The sequence below is a fragment of the Manis javanica genome, chromosome 6 (genome assembly GCF_040802235.1).
Source record: "Manis javanica isolate MJ-LG chromosome 6, MJ_LKY, whole genome shotgun sequence".
Taxonomy (NCBI): domain Eukaryota; kingdom Metazoa; phylum Chordata; class Mammalia; order Pholidota; family Manidae; genus Manis; species Manis javanica.
The window spans coordinates 95992413-96008457 of record NC_133161.1 but is presented as its reverse complement, the minus strand read 5'-3'; the positions used below and the strand labels follow the sequence as shown (position 1 = coordinate 96008457).

General features: G+C 41.9%; 1 protein-coding gene across 3 annotated transcripts in view; it reads left to right on the top strand.

Moving 5' to 3' along the window:
• Window positions 1-16045, top strand: part of GLI3 (GLI family zinc finger 3) — a 266600-nt gene that overhangs the window by 20953 nt on the left and 229602 nt on the right. The window contains exon 2 of one of the 3 annotated variants that reach the window (XM_073239078.1): window positions 9803-9953. The exons of the other annotated variants lie outside the window; for them this stretch is intronic. The gene's annotated coding sequence lies outside the window, so the exon portion shown is untranslated. The remainder of the gene's footprint in view (window positions 1-9802; window positions 9954-16045) is intronic. 3 annotated transcript variants of the gene reach the window in all.

Below are 16045 nucleotides of genomic sequence, written 5' to 3'. Positions count from 1 at the left end.
GCCTGTACCGCTTGGAGCCACAGGTGGGGGGAGGGCTTGCTTTTCCAGGCATCTTGCAACATGGAATAACGGAGGATGTCATGCTGAGTACTGGGAACTCAGCAGACCCTGGAGGGTCCCAGGCAGAGACAAAGGTGGAATGATGGTGAAAGTAAAAACCTTCCCATTGTCTTGTTGTCATGGAAATCTTTCCAAATACATCTGCTGTAATTTTTATTTAAAAAATTTTACATACAGTGTAATTCACTCTTTTTGATGTATAGTTCCACAAGGTTTGACAAATCCATAAAGTCATGTAATCACCAGCACAATCTAAAGACAGGACTGTTTCAGCGCTCCCCAAGATCTTGATAAATACTTGTGTTTTCAAGTTGGCATAGTAATCCAGACCGTATGAGTCACCAGGAGTATACAAAGCTTTAGACCTGCAGTAGCTGTCTGACATTATGTTTTATGTGTGCTTTTTGAAAAAAATTCATGTTTTTTTAGCTCCTGTTAGCAATACTTATTTTTAGTGTTTTCCTTTCTACTTAAATATTTCACATAGAGTTGGTGGTATAGCTAAAACATTCTTGAAAACTGTCCAGAAATGGACCTAGTGTCTCTGCCAGTCTGTCTTTTTTAGTGTCCAATCAATGTATTGTTTCCTGGTAGGCCAGTTTAAAATGCCATTGTATGCTTAAAACTACAAGGCAGTCATATGAATGAGGGGTTTTGGTTGCTGGTTTTGCTGCTATGAATTAATTGCACAAGAAAGTTAGACTCAGAACATTTAATGCAGCTGTAACCTAGACGAAAAGTATCAAAGGCTTTGTTAAATCTGCTCTTTCTTTCATCATTCTTGTTTCCTTTCCTTTTATAGATAGGACTTCATCTCAGGTAGGGGAAATTTTTATATAAAGTTAGTCTTAGTCTGACTTAGGCTGCTGTTTTTCCTTCTTCTCTCCTTTCCCCCCCCCCTTTTCTTTGACTCTCCTCTCTTCGGTCTCTTTCTTTCTTTCTTTCTTTTATTTTTCCACCTTCAGTTGTAGAAAGTTGAGTTCCATCCCAATTATTAAATCTTAGGAGACCATTCCCACATGGTTCCGTAAATGGTAGCTTCATCCCGCGTTCTTTCATCTCCTCCCCTGCTCTCTGGCTTGACAGTTGAAAAGGTCTGACTGTGCCACACAATGGTTTGATTGGTTTCTCTGGGGGAGACTTTTCCCTGCCTCATCATTCGCCAGGCAGGTGGACCAGAAAGTCTCTTGATTCTTTTGTTGCCTCTCAAAGTCCGAGGTCTTTGACTGAATAAATCCGCCGTCATGGGATAATTTGCTAAAAGCAGACTGAAAGATGTGAGAGAAAGCCTCCTGACTTGGGTGCTGCATTATTGAAATAACGGGGCCTTGCGTTTGCAATTGAAAAATCACCAGGAATGCAATGGGTGGAGACGGGCCTCTTTTATTTCCCATAATAAACTTTTAGTTCTATCATTTAAAGCTTGCCTGCCCCTTTGCTGGCCTGCCGCCCCGGGTATGTTTGCATTTATACCCCTGCTTACAGGGACAGCCCTGTCCCGGCTGAGAGCCGTTTGGGCGCTGTGTCTAGTTAGTCATTAGATTATTACTAGTGGATGGAAAGAATTCCATATGACAGGACTAAGGTTGAGTTAACACAGGACGAAAAGTAATTTACAGATAGGCTGTCCCCAGCCATCTTTGTAGCCCCTGATAAGGTTTCATTTCAGAATGGATAGGCGACATTTCCACTTACGGGCCCATTCTGCGACACCTGTGATAACAGCTTCTGGATCCTAATTGAAATTGGTTTCAAAATGGATTTTCACTTTTCTCTGTCTGTGGAAAATATTGAATGGACTCAGAGCTGCCACAGAGAACCCCAGACCTTGGAAAATGGAGCAGGAAGCTAGGATCATCTTTCATAACAGTGTCGATGATATGACAGTTTTGTTATCTGTCTTATTAATGAAATCATTGATCACCTGATGAGGGAGATAATAAACTACGTTCCACCAGTGTTCATGAAACTCAATTAGATTCGTATTACAAATAAGGAGGGAGAAAAACAAACAACAGTGGAACTGAAGTAGTAAAGGTCAATTAAAACTTTTCCTTCCCAAAGTGACCATTTCAGGTCAAAACATTCAGAGCGATTGCAATTCCAGTATTTTGAAATTATCGTGGCTAACATGATATTCTAGGACTATCTTTTTGGCTAATGTACAGCAAGTAGAATTTTACTAAAGACTCATTAAGTGAAATTCAGAAATAGAGGGGGTAAGCTGTGAATTGCTTAAGTGCTTTGAAATGAGGAGATGGGGAAGAAAACCCCCACAGATCCTCTCCTCCCCCATGGTGAAAGGATTTGGGGCTTGTCCTGGGTAGGTATAGTGGGTAAGGAAGGCCAAACTGAGAAAAGTAGCTTATTGTCTGTTCCTTTCTTAAAGCCTTTGGGAATCCTAGCAAGATGGGAATTAGGTTTGGATTTAACGAGGTGGCTCTATTGTTTGGCACGGGGCTGCTCTGGAATGTGCTCTTTGCTCCTCCCCAAGAGGGGAAAGGATGCTGATGACCTCTCAGGTTTCACGGTAAATTGTACTCCTAGGTGTTTCTCCATTCTCAGTGCCAGCAAGGATCAATCCAGTCCTTTCCGAGCTTGAAAGAGGAGCTGTGATCAAAGACTCAGTGATGTCACTGAGCTCTGCTGATAGATTAGGAACAGAAGTTCTGGAGAATTCTACTTTTCCTTATAATTTCAAATTCATTAGTGACTATTATTAGGGTAGGGAGCTCTTACAATGCAAAATTACAACAGTGAATGATACAGAAAATATTGTCTTTTTCTTCTGGATCTATGTCTATTACTGGTGAATGGAAAGAATGTTTATGTTTATTGGAACCAAAGCTGCATTTTATAAGCAACCTTTCCCTTTAGGTATATATACAAAGAAATAAAATTCTCTATACAAATTGGGATGAGTATTTTGGAATTCTGCATATAATTTTGAATGCTATTTGTGAGTGAAAGCATTTACGTGGTTTCCAAAGCAATTTAACCATTTACACATAATTACGTGTTAAGTAATCACTACACATATTTAAATGTTTAATTACCTTGGAAATTTGGGACTAAGGATTTAAAAAATTCTTTTAGCTATTTTCATGGAACTACCTAACATTTTATCTTGCCATTCAAAAATAAAGACAAATGCACTCCATGTCAAGAAGTGACATATCTTACAACTGGGGAAGATGCAATTTGAAAAGAAATAATTAAAAAAGAAAAAAAAATGAGAGAGAGAGAGAGCACAGGAGATCTCTTTTGACCACTTTTGACTGTGCTGTAACTGTTGGCTTAGATCTACCTATAATAGGGATTGATTGCAAAAGCATTGGAAAAAATGCTGATTTAGGAGGGACTGCAGCCCAAGAAAGGAAAGTTGAATGGAAAATGGAGAATGTAAATTCTTATTGAAGTTACCGTTACCTTGTGTGGTTTGCTGTTGGGTTTCAAGGACGATTGCTTCATGCCTGCTTATAGCTAATTCCTTTCACAGAAAACTTCATTTGGAGAACTGCTCTCTGAGTAGGACTGATAAACGTGTTTAAAGTCTAGGGTTGAGTATCTAAAGAGAAAAGATCATGCAAATGAGCCTTTGGGAGAAGATGGTGAGGCAGTTATGAATACTAAGCTTTAATGGATGTCAAAGACTACCCCTTTGCAGGATATTTTTTGTTCTTTTGGCAGTGCTAAGAAAAATAATCCCAGATCCTTGCCTTCAACCAAAAGAGAACCTCTAGAAATAATAGAACAATGGCATGGCTAAAATAATGGAACTGCCAGCAATGTAAACATTTTCTGGTAAAATACAATTCTAAGATTCAGGTGAAGATTTCTTCCAAGCATTTGAAAACTAGAGAATGCACAGTGGCCCATTTCACATTAAGTTTAAATCAAATCTGTCTTTGAAAACTAATGTTTCTAGGCTTGTTTTCAAATCCTGGCAAGTTTCAGAGCAGTAGAAAAGTTCCTTTCCTATAAATGTTGACAGCAGTTCCGATGGAGGCTAACAATGTTTTATAAATAGAGTTTACTTAGCAAAAACCATATGTATGCTTAGTGAAATAACCTCACATTTATTTATGTTTTGATTTATAGAAAACATGTGCCCCTTGACAAAGCCTTTGGGCTCTTTTCCGCAATTAAAAGGAATCATGCTTGAAAAAAATAGCTGCCATCTTAATGGGGAACTTTTTCACATAAATTCAAAGTACTTTCTTTAATCAGTTTCACACAAATTGAGTGTATTTTCATCCATCAGTTTGCCCCCAAAAACTGGGTGAATTGAAAAAAAAAGATGCTTTTACACACACACACACACACACACACACACACACACACACACACACACACACACATGCTACATACACATCAGCATGTATATTGCTATATTGGTTGAATATTGGGGAATCCAAGGATTCAAAAGACTGGATAATAGAGTGGCGGTGGGCAGTGTTGCAGCAGGAAAATTTGTTTTTGCCTCTTCTTGTTGGTGACTAGTGTTTGTGTAGCATGAAGTAGTACCCCAGTTTGGTTTGCTTTAGTTTTCTGTAAGCTGCAGAAGGGTACCTGTTGCTCGCCCTTCATCTGATTCTCTGAAAAGCATCTATACCTTGCCCCTTTCCAACAATAATAGATGATAAGGAAAGAGAGAGATAAGAAGGTGGTTTGTAAATTCCTTTCTTTTTTGAAGAAGAAAAAGACCACATAATATAATTAAAAATATGTGCCTTTTGCCTCTTTTAAAAAGTTCAAGGTTGGGAGTAAGTTGTAGAAAAGAAAAACCCTTTCTTGCCTTAAGAAAGAAGTGATATCTTAGCTGGAGCCAGGCTATAAAATATTGCCTGGTCATTATTCTAGACAAAGTTAGTGGTTTTTATACTGCTGAGGTGGGGAGAAAGTCAGGGTTTAAATGCAGAAACTTGATAATATGTGGATATACTAGTGAGATAATTACAAATCTCCTATACAAGTGCTAGTATAATTTTGAACTTTGCTTTCAATGAGGCTTTTCATTGTTAAGTAGAAATGAGAGACTGTATGTGCTTTAAAAAAGTCATGTATTTATAAAAAATCTTTCTCATGAGGGTAATGCCAGTTTCCCAATCCCTAGTAAAGCCTCATTCCTGCCTCCATGCAGTGAGCATGGTAGCAACTGTCTCACAACCAACATGGGAGCAAACAGAAATAAACCATCTTTAACAGTGTGGGGCTTCATTGGCAGTCTAGGTACCCCTGGAAGAGGCTTCAGAAAATGATTCATGGATAGGCCTCAGAAAATAGGCCAACCCCTTGAAATTATTTTCTGCAGTACTTTTTGGACATGTGTTTATGCCCCTCTTTGTCATGATCTTAAAGAGATTCATGATTCAGTGTTTGCCAGAACCACTCATCTGTAGGTAGGTTTGGGCTCTGTCTTCAGCATAATAGTGATTGAATGATTAGAACTGCTCTTTGAAGCAATGATTATCAATGAGAAGAGAGCCTGGCAGTGATTAGGGACCACGAAACTGAGTCTTTCTCATATGAGATGTGCTGTGATAACCAGAGTCATGACCCAGCTGACTTGATATAGTCTAACATTAAGAATTCAAACGATTCTGCTCTCACTTCACTTTATCTCTTTCAATGAGGAACTTGGCTTTGTGACCGAAAGAGCTCTTCCCCTCAACAGCTCTGTCTCTGTGATATTCAGCTTAGGTTTTCCAGGAATTTAGAAGACTAAAACCACAGGAAAGATGTCAGATAAATAAAGGGAGCTTGAACGAGTTAAGACAATCTAGTTTAGCAAAGGAAATTCCATAGCTTTCTTTAAATTAATCTGTATTATAACCTGTATGTGTCCATCTTGGGTCAAAAGCCACTGAACATTTGTTTAGGACAAAATGTGCTGTCACGTTGGTAAATCAAAACCATCCCAGGTATCTTGAAGGACAGCCTATAGATAACAGGTTGAGGTGCAAATCCACAGAGAATTTTGCTCAATTTTGACTGCATTGCTGATAATTGCAGGTAGTTGCCACAGAAGCAATAGATCTCAAATCTGAGATGTGTGTACCCTTGATTTAGGCCTGGCATCATTCTTTCTGACCTGACTATGCCCACTCATCTTCCTGGGAGGACACGGGCAAAGCCTGTGTTTGGACCTGTTAGAGGAGCTTTTTCGTGACTAACTCTTCTCAGACTATGGTCCTCTTTTAAGCCTTCTGAACGTCCTCATAGATTGCTCTGCATGGTTCTCTATTTGGCATCTGGTTTGATGTAGTTATATTTCATCATGGCTTCACTGAGAGCTTTTGCAAATGTCTTTGATGCTAATTTAGTTGCTTTAAACTCTTTGGAGTGGAAAAAGAAACAAAACCAAGAGTACAATAAACTTTGATTACCAGGCTCCTAAACACTGAGTCTCTCAAGTAACCCAGATTTGTCCTTATTTTTCGAGAGTGGAATTTATAGGCCGAAGCTGGGGAGCATTGCTATGGTTGTTGTTCTGATACAGCCAAGTGCAGGGTGCAGGGCCAAAGGCCAGAAGGCTCTGTGGATTTGAATGAATGCCATTCTTCACAGGACACCTTGAGAAGATGCTGCACCATCTAAGAGAGAGGAGGGATGCATGACACAGAAATTATTAAAATAAATGCATTTTATTTTAGAAAGTGTTTCAGTGAAAAGGGAACCTAAAAGTGTGTGAGGTAGGAAGGGTGTCTCTCACTTAACCAGTGTCTAGGCAGCCTGCTCACACAGCCTGAAACCTTAGAACCACCTGTACTGTCCTCTGCTCTTCTCTCTCTTCAACTTTTTTTTTTGTTTATTTTTATAAAAGAAACACCTGCTCCTTAGGAAGCTCAGAAATGCATAAAGAAAAACATGGGCATGTCCTGGAATCTCACCATCCAGAGATGACCTTGGTTAACATTTTGGTGTATTTTCAATTTTTTTCTCTCTGTGTTCACTTTCTATGTCATATACCCACATTTTCAGGTAACCATATATTGGGGATGTTTTTCACATCATGTACTACTCTTCTCCAACTTGGCTTTAATGGTGATGTAATTTATTCAACCAATCCCCTATCACTGGACATTGACATTGTTCTTTTCTTTTTCTGATTATAATTAAGGATATGATGAAAATCTGAAAAAATTCTGTATGCTTTGAATACCTCTTACCAAATTAACTCCAAGGACTGAGTTATGTTTCCTTTCCACCAAGCTGTTTATATGAGTGCTAATTTTCAGAAACATTTATCAACATAATATGATGGCTGAAAACTTCACCTCATTTTTAAACTTTTTAATTGAAGTATAATACACAGATAGAAAAATGCACATGGCATATCTGAGCAGCTTGATGTATTTTCCCAAAATGAACACCTCATGTGAACAGCACGCAGATCTTTAAAACAACACTACTAGCTCCTGGAAAGGCCCTCTTCTGCCTGGCCAGTTACTCTTGCTATTCCAAGGGCTGGCCCTGCTGATCCATTCTACTGCTAATGGGCATTTGGATGGCTTCCAGGGTTTGGCTGTTGGGAACATTGGCTGTTAGGTACCTGTCTTTACATGGATCTGTGTACTCATTTCTATTGGGTACACACTTAGCATCATAGGGGAGGCATGCATTTAGCTTTAGCAGACACTGTTTAATAGTTTTTCCAGGTGGTTTGCAGATGTGCTCCTCATTCTCGACAACACAAGTAATTTCTGTATTGTTCATTTTAGCCCCTCTGTTGGCTGTGTAGGGGTATTTGGTTGTGGTGTTCATTTGTTCCTGATGAGTAAGGGAGTTAAGGATCCCTTACTCATCATTTTAAGATATTTATTGGTCATTTGGATATCCTTTTTGGCGAAGTTTCTGTTGAAGTCTTTTTTTTTTTTTAAATTTGTAGTTCTTTGTGGATAAGTAATTGTTTACTGGTTGTTCTATCATTGATTTGAGATAATTCCTATATCTGACACTGCCTTAATATATTTTTTAGCTTCTTTTCCTGAACTATTTTATTCTATTGACCTATTCATGAGCCAGTACCACCCTCTCTCAGATGTTGTAACGTATAATTCATCTGACCTGATCATGCCCATTATCTTTTGGTATTCTTCCTTTTAAGATTTCTTAGTGCTTTTCCAATTTTTTTTCTTCTGGATGAACTTTAGAAACACCTTCTTGGTATTGTATTGTTTATGAACTCATACATATGTAGTAAAAGTAAAAACATCAGTGCAATCAGTTTCAGCAACGGAGGTTACTTCTGGCCAATGTGGAAAGGGAGTAAGATGGGGAAGGTTCAGTGGTAGCTACATCACCTTATTTCTTTTATGAGGAAAGGTTTTAAGCAAATAAGGCAAAATATTAACAAGTGGTAGGTCTGGGTGGTGGGCATCTTGATGTTGCTTATCTTAATTCTTTGAAGTATGTTATGATTAAAAGATACCCCTTTGGAAATACCTTCAGCTGCTTTATTGAGGCTTTATTATAATTACATTGGCTGTAAGAAATAGACTGGGTTTTCTGCCACATCCTCACAGGGCTACTCTTCCCAGGCATACATCAAAGCATACTGGCATTGGTGTACACATTCTGCATTCATCTTCAGAAGTATTTTTTAAAAACCTGTCACTTACAAGAAAATATGTCAGAAATAACAGTTGGCAAAACCAATCAGGTGTTTGCTTTCTTTTCACCTTTCATACTTTAATGTGTTCTGAAAGCAATTTAATTTTCCGTTTGTTTCATGGTTCTTAAATTGAAAGTTGCAGGTACACTGATAAGTACTTGGGTTAATGTATGTGTCTACATGTACATACTCTACATTTACATCTGGAAAAATGCTCTGCTCCAGCTTCTTTGCATCAGGCTACATTTGTATCAAGTTCCAGCAGCTGCCTTCTGTGGTCCTTGATGGTGGTATATGTTACCATGGTGGCTTTTTCTACTGAAATCAGTCAATGCCAGGGTCAAGGATCTGTGTTGAGGCTCTTTGTTATTTATTTGTTTGTTCTTGTTGGGAGGATGTTGGTAGCAATGGGAAAGGCTAAAGGAATCTTGGTGCTTTTATTTCGGACCTTAAGTTACCCTGACCTTAGTTAACTAACAATTTGGGTAGATTCAAGATGAGGCTGGTCACAGCTGAATCTAAGGGAGGGATATGTGAAGGATGTGATCTCGGCCCTGTGTGGAACATGATGCATGTGTGTGAAGCAGAACTCATAAAAAGAAGACACTCATGAACATCTTAACAATGCCAAGTAACAAGTGCACATCTCTTTGGAGATGGGAGTTATTGCTGCTAAGGTGTAATTCCAGTCGTTTCTAAAGCCTCAACTTTGTACACTTGAAAGCTTGCCCACAACCTGCTGCCTAAAGCTTTTGAAAAAAATTGAGAGATGTGGCTCTTGTTTACAATTCTCCAAATTTCAGATCATCCTGTATTTTGCTGGCCTCTTGTCTGGGGAGACACACATTCACCAGAGCCAGGCCAATAAGTACAGAAAATTTGCCAGCCCACAGGGAAATTTGAACTTGCTTCTTATCCCGCAGGAGTGTCTGGGGAAATGGAGCATACAATAGCACTTTTCATGTCTAGACCCTGCCCAGGGGGACTCTGTCTAATAAGAACCTTTTCTTTTTTCTTAAGCACATTCAAATGGAGCAAAGCTCATAGGAAGAGGTTGGGGACAGAATGCAGGGAAGGGAAACATAGGGAAGCCTGGGTCATCATATTTTTCTGACTCCTTTGCAGCCAAGTCCCAGCAGTTACAAGCTTAAGGGTCTTTTTCATTGATGTGCTGCCCACAGTCAAGACACTCTGGAGGCCTTGCTAAGTGCTGGACAGCATCTGATTCTGAAGGCTAATGAAATATGAGGCCAACTTTCAAGGTGTTTGCATGTGGGTGAGTAAACAACTGAATTACAGCATACTTATTAGGTGTAACATAAATGGCACTTACAGAGTATCAAGGAAAAGTCTTACAGAGTATCAAAGGAAAAGGTACTTGGTGAGTTAGATCTTGGAAATGGTTCAGGCAGAGATGGAGAGTAGTCAGGCCTGGGGGGCTGGAGAGTGAGTAAGATGCAGAAGAAAGGCCTTCCAGGTGGAGGGAGTGGCATTCGCAAAGGCTTGGAAGAGGGACGTTCTGGGTGGCTTGGGAAGTGCTAGTCATCAGTGTGGGTCACCTGTTGGGTGGGCATGGTTTGGGGTTAGGGAGGGTGGTGATCAAAAGTGCAACCATCTGGTGGAAGCCCACGAATGCAGAGCTGAAGAGCTGAGGCTTCATCCTTAGGGTGAGTGGGAAGAGAGGGCTGACGGTATGTCATCTGCCTGAAATAGTGCCTTTGTCCCGGGTGGGGAAGCAAGGAGCTGAAGGAGGTCATGCTGGAGGGCCATTGGATGTGGGAGATGTCCTGAGAGGATGAGAAAGACGGGCGGGAGGAAGCAGTTCAGTTTTAAGCATTTTGATTTGAACTGTATGTGAGTTCTGAGGGAAAGGTGGGCTGAAGATACAGATTCGAGATTCAACTCAGAGGCATGTGGGCAAGGGGCTAAGAGTTTTAGGAAGGTGGGAGATGGGGTAGTAAAATGTGGTAAAGATCAGCAAGGTGGAGAGCTGGGAAGAAAGCCCTCGTTTGGCTCCTGGGACTTCAGAAACATTTGCCGTCCCCACTGGAAAGATGGTGTGGAGATGAAGACACCGTGGGTGGGAATTTATGGGAGTGGGTGGTGCTGGGTGCACATCCCGCTGGGAGGGAGGGATGGAGAGGCCAGTGCTGGTGCCAAACTACTGGTGGCCTGAGGGTGGAGGTCTGAGTCTGATGGCGGGTGGAGGGCAGTGAACGAGGGGAGAGCCGAGGGGCCGAGGCAGTGATGGGCGGTGGGGCCTTGCAGGTCCTCTGTGGGCAGTGCTTCTCGAACCAGCCTGTGCAGTAGTAGGGTGTTGGGATCTGAAACCTGACCTGTGGGTGAATCTGTAGATAGTTTCCCTCCCATGCCTCTAGTTTCTAAGAAATTCTGCTCCCACTTGCCCGTTTTCTTCATGAAGTGTAAAGGCCAATATAAAGGTAGCAGGAGTGGGTTTAGGCAGATCTTTTTGAGGAATCAGTACAGGGGCTGCGTACCCAGGTGTAGGATTGTGCAGTAACATGGAGGTCATGCATGGTCATTTGATGGGCGCGGCAATAACCCCCATCCACGTTCTGCAGCTTCTAGCAAAGCAGGGAGAACAGGTGGCTGACCTGGGCCGAGGTCTTGGCAGCTCAGGAGAGGAGGCGGCACATCTGCCCTCTGCTCTCTTGCCCCACCGGCCTGGTGATGCGCATGTGTGTAAGGGGGGGCACCAACTTCAGTCATTTGTCCCAGAAGACAGTCATGAAGGTAGCCCTTATAGGGCTCAACCTTCATTCATAGGATGCTAACCCACACTCTGCCTACCAGTCATTGATATAAAATGAATAAAATCAATCCTGTCTACTGCTCTGACATAAATTGCTTGCTTTTAGCAGAATTGCTGTTTAGCAGTGGAGTGACTGCTTTGGGGTGTGTGTGTGTGTGTGTGTGTGTCTGTGTGGTCACAGGACTTTTAGGTGGGGTCACCTTTCGGGAGAACACTGACGCAACATGGGTCAGTGCTTCTGTTTGTGGAACCTTCTTGCAATCTTATTTACTCTAAGTTTTAAATATTAAATTTTTTAAAAAACAACCATCCTTTTTACTTGTGTGTGTATATGTACTTTGAACTTTTAAATTCTTTTATATGGAAAGCACATTAAAATATTATTTCTTTTGTGTTTCTTTTCATGTATTGCTTAGCATTTCTTAAAAGGAATAGTTATGATTTGAGTTTATTTCAGGCTAGAAAGACATTGGAGAAATACTAAAAGCTGGGTTTTACACACACACACACACACACACGACATTGGAGAAATACTAAAAACTGGGTTTTACACACACACACACACACACACGACATTGGAGAAATACTAAAAACTGGGTTTTACACACACATACACACACACACACGACATTGGAGAAATACTAAAAACTGGGTTTTACACACACACACACACACGACATTGGAGAAATACTAAAAACTGGGTTTTACACACACACACACACGACATTGGAGAAATACTAAAAACTGGGTTTTACACACACCACACACACACACACACGACATTGGAGAAATACTAAAAACTGGGTTTTACACACACCACACACACACACACCCTCCCCCCTTCCTCCCCATCCCCAGCTGGTGCTCCTAAAGGGCAGGAGCAGTAAGGATCTGACTTACTTGATGTTGCCTGTCTTGCCCACTGGAGAGGGAAATCTGAGTCCTGGGGCCCCATCAGGTAGCAGGGTATATGGAAGTAATGAAGGAAGGAGGGGGTGAGGAGGACAGAAAATGCTTAAGGCCTGGACCAGGGAAACAGTACTTTCCCCTGTCAGCTGCCCCTGCTAGAGAAAGCCGGTTATTTCCATGGGAGAGGCCGTTGTGGAGGAGATCTGCATGGAGGGTATATGGAGGGAAGACACAGGAGGGGTCTGAGCCACTGGTTACATCCACCCGAAGCCCCATGGAAGCCCCCAGATGTGTGGGGAGACCCATAGCATGCCAGGCATCCTCAGTATCATGCCAGGACCCGCCCTGTGCAGCCTGTAGGACCGACCCAGCAATTCATGCTATCTAGTTCTTGTCTTTCTTCTACGAATGATGATGGAGTGACAGTTTTGAGGATATTGATGTGGGGACAGATACACATGTGAAATACTAGAAATCACTTCCTGAAAAATAGCTTAAGAGGTGCATGAGGGCGAGCATTAAGGTGTCTGTGTTCTCTTTGACCAAATTAGGTTCAGTATTTTGCATTCAGAAAGCATGAACATCTTATTAAGCCATGTGAAGAGATTCTTGTGGACAGCTTGGATGTCTGGGGAAGGAGGGCAGGTGCTAAAGAAACAACTGCTGTGGCTGATGTCCCCCAAGTCTGTGCCCTGCAATCCCTGTTGGCTGTCATGGCCCAGAACTCATCTACGGTCTTTCAGAGAAATTTCCTGTGTTTATGCTGAACTATCACTCTGCTCACCGCACATCACAGCCTGCCAGAACAGGCTGGGGTCATCTGTGCTAAACACCCATATTGTAGACAAGATAACTGAGGCTGGGAGATCAGTTTTTGCACGGTCGCATAGCTGGTCTGAAGCAGGGACTGCCCCAGGCTCCTGCTGTCCTGGGTGTTGGCTTCTTTTCACTCAGAGCAGGGTTGGGGAGGAGCAGAGCTGTGGAAGTGTCGGTGTTAGATTTTGGTGTCTTGAATCAAAGACCAAGAACTGGCAGATGCTACAGTATGTGAGAAAGATTGTTTCCTGTTGGGGAAAGTTGAGTTGCCAACCACTATGGAGTTCTCATCTAATGTACATAGAAAAGTTGTATACATGCCACTGAGCATGTGTCTTTTCTGTTTTGTATCAGTACACAGCCTTCATGTTTTTCCTTTCTGAAATCTGTGCTTTTTTTGCTATTGGATGGAAAACTGCAACATATGATTCCATCTCAACACAGCGAACTGAAAAAGGGCTACTTTGAAATACAAATGACAGTGTCTGGAAACACTTTAAAAGGCATATAAGCACACAGTTTAAGGCATGTCATATCGTGTCATTGCTGGTGGCCAGGGATTGCCAAGCTTTGGGTCTAAAATGAGGAGCTTTACCTGTCTTGTAGCAGTGGTAGGAACAGTTTTTGCCTCATGGACTGATTCAGTCAACTAACTGCTTAGCAAGTCTTAGACACTTTTTCATTCATTAATATTAGTTAATTCTAAAAGGCTCATTATCTTGTTGAATCTAGAGCACATAGACCAGGGAGCCCTTCCATCTTCCTGGAAATGGTTTGTGCATTTTAGTCTCCCCTGTGTCTTCAGACAGGATCATTTTGAGCCATGCAGATATAAATGTCTGTTTTTTTGCTCCAGTCTTGACTGGAGGAGATTCGTCTATCTCATGATTTTTCCACAGTGCCCAAGAAGTACAGGAGAGCTGAAATTAGCCTCAAAGCCTGAACTTCCTCTCACAACTCTAATGGCCAGACCAGCCTGACCAGTATGGGAAGCATTCTTTCAGACACAAGGAAATTGTTCTTGCCAAACTGTGTTTTAAACTGTATTTTAACCTTCTAGAACCCATCAATCTGTCAGAATCACTTGTTAGGTATATGCCACCTCGCCCTAATGGAGAAAGATTATTTTAAACAACCAGTACAATAATAATTTTTAACTGTCTAGCAATTTTCAGAAACAAATTTTGCAGGTGGTGATGTAAAGTTAGTGGAATGCTGACTTAAAAATTTTGGGAGAACAAAACTTCTCAGGACACAGTTGGTGTTGAGAGAATTAGAGGAGGTTTTCCAGTCCATTCTGTCCTCTCCATTCCAAGCTGGTGGTCCTCCCTGAAGAGGCAGGAGAGTGCTGACATGGTAGCCCCTTAGCAGCAGTAGGAGCCTGGTCTTTGCTGGCAGCTGGGCACCTCTGTGTGGTAGGGCGCTGCACAGATGGCGATCGGGCTGTGGCTGTGACCACATGTGGTATATTCCTCCCTGACCAGGAAATGCCTAAATGCTCCTGAGAGCCAATGCCCACCCATATGTCATTGCCCCTCTCCAGATAAGGCAAAAGAGTCAGTGCCCCATCAGGATGAAATGGGGGCAAACACAACACTTGAAAGAGCAGCTTCTAATGAGTATGGCTGCATGTCTTAGATTCATTACCATTATTGTTACCAGAAATTATAAGACATGTGGTACTGCTTCCTTCCTTTCTGGTTTTACCAGACGGATATTTTCCCTAATATTTATGAGCGTGAATGCCTAGACCCTCCACCTCCCCCCAAGGTGGAGGAACCTTTATGGAACCATCACCTCCTGCAGATGGGAAGTCTCATAACTCTTGGAGTCCATCCCTTCTTTGATGTACACATCTGCTGGTAAGAGCCCTGAAAAGTGTGGCTGCAGCCTCTGCTCAGAAGGGATAAAGCCCTTTGCCAGGACACCCATTCCGTTTTCAGACAGTTTTCATTATGAGAATATTCTTCTGTGTGTGGGGCAAAGATCCACCTCCCGTAATACCAGCCCTGGCTGCCCGGTCCCCATGCCGTCACCTTCAGAAGTGCTTTAAATCATGGGTGTGGGGAGGATGGTTGACTCTCTGGCCTCTGGGTTTGCACAAGTCAGTGCTGATTATTCCACAGATGCTTGGAAATCTTTGAAGAAAAAGGCCTCAAGGCTTCTTCCTTTCCTTCGTTTTTTATCTGGGGTGGCCTTGAGCCACCTGTCTCAGTGTTCCCTGTCTTGACACCTGGACCTAGACATGCAGCCCTGGGCATTTGTCCATGTCTGCTGCTAAGTCAATGACCTCAGTATCGATTTTTTGCCTCTAGGCAAATGCCTTTCTGTCATTATTAAATTTGTTCTTCATCATCACAGGATAGAACTGATACAACACAGCTCCTGCCCTCAGTGAGCTCCCTGTATTGTTGTGTTACAAGGCTTGGGTTTAAAGGAGGGGGCAGGCATACATACACATGATGTCATTTATTTACCTTCTGCTTTTGCATGACAACCATCACTCATAAAAGCTGACTTAAAGTTGTTGCAACCATGGTAACAAAACTGGTTCAAGTGTGAGAGAGAGAAGCATAGGGGGCCTTGCTCCCCTCCCCGCGCCCTACAGCTTCCATGGAGAGATGTGGAATTGAAGGAAGGGGAGCATCATGGACTGAGCAAAATTGGACTTCCAATACACTTTTCATGTGGTTTCAGTAAACTTGGTAGAACCAGATATCTTGCCTGTTATTTACCTTGTAGACTAAGGTTTGTATATCAACAATGGAAATTTTTCATCTGCTCCCAAGTGGGCCAGTGGCCTGAAAATGATTTTCAGAAATTTTAGAAATGTTAGTAACCCAACTTTGTGGTGAGTAGCGAAAACCACA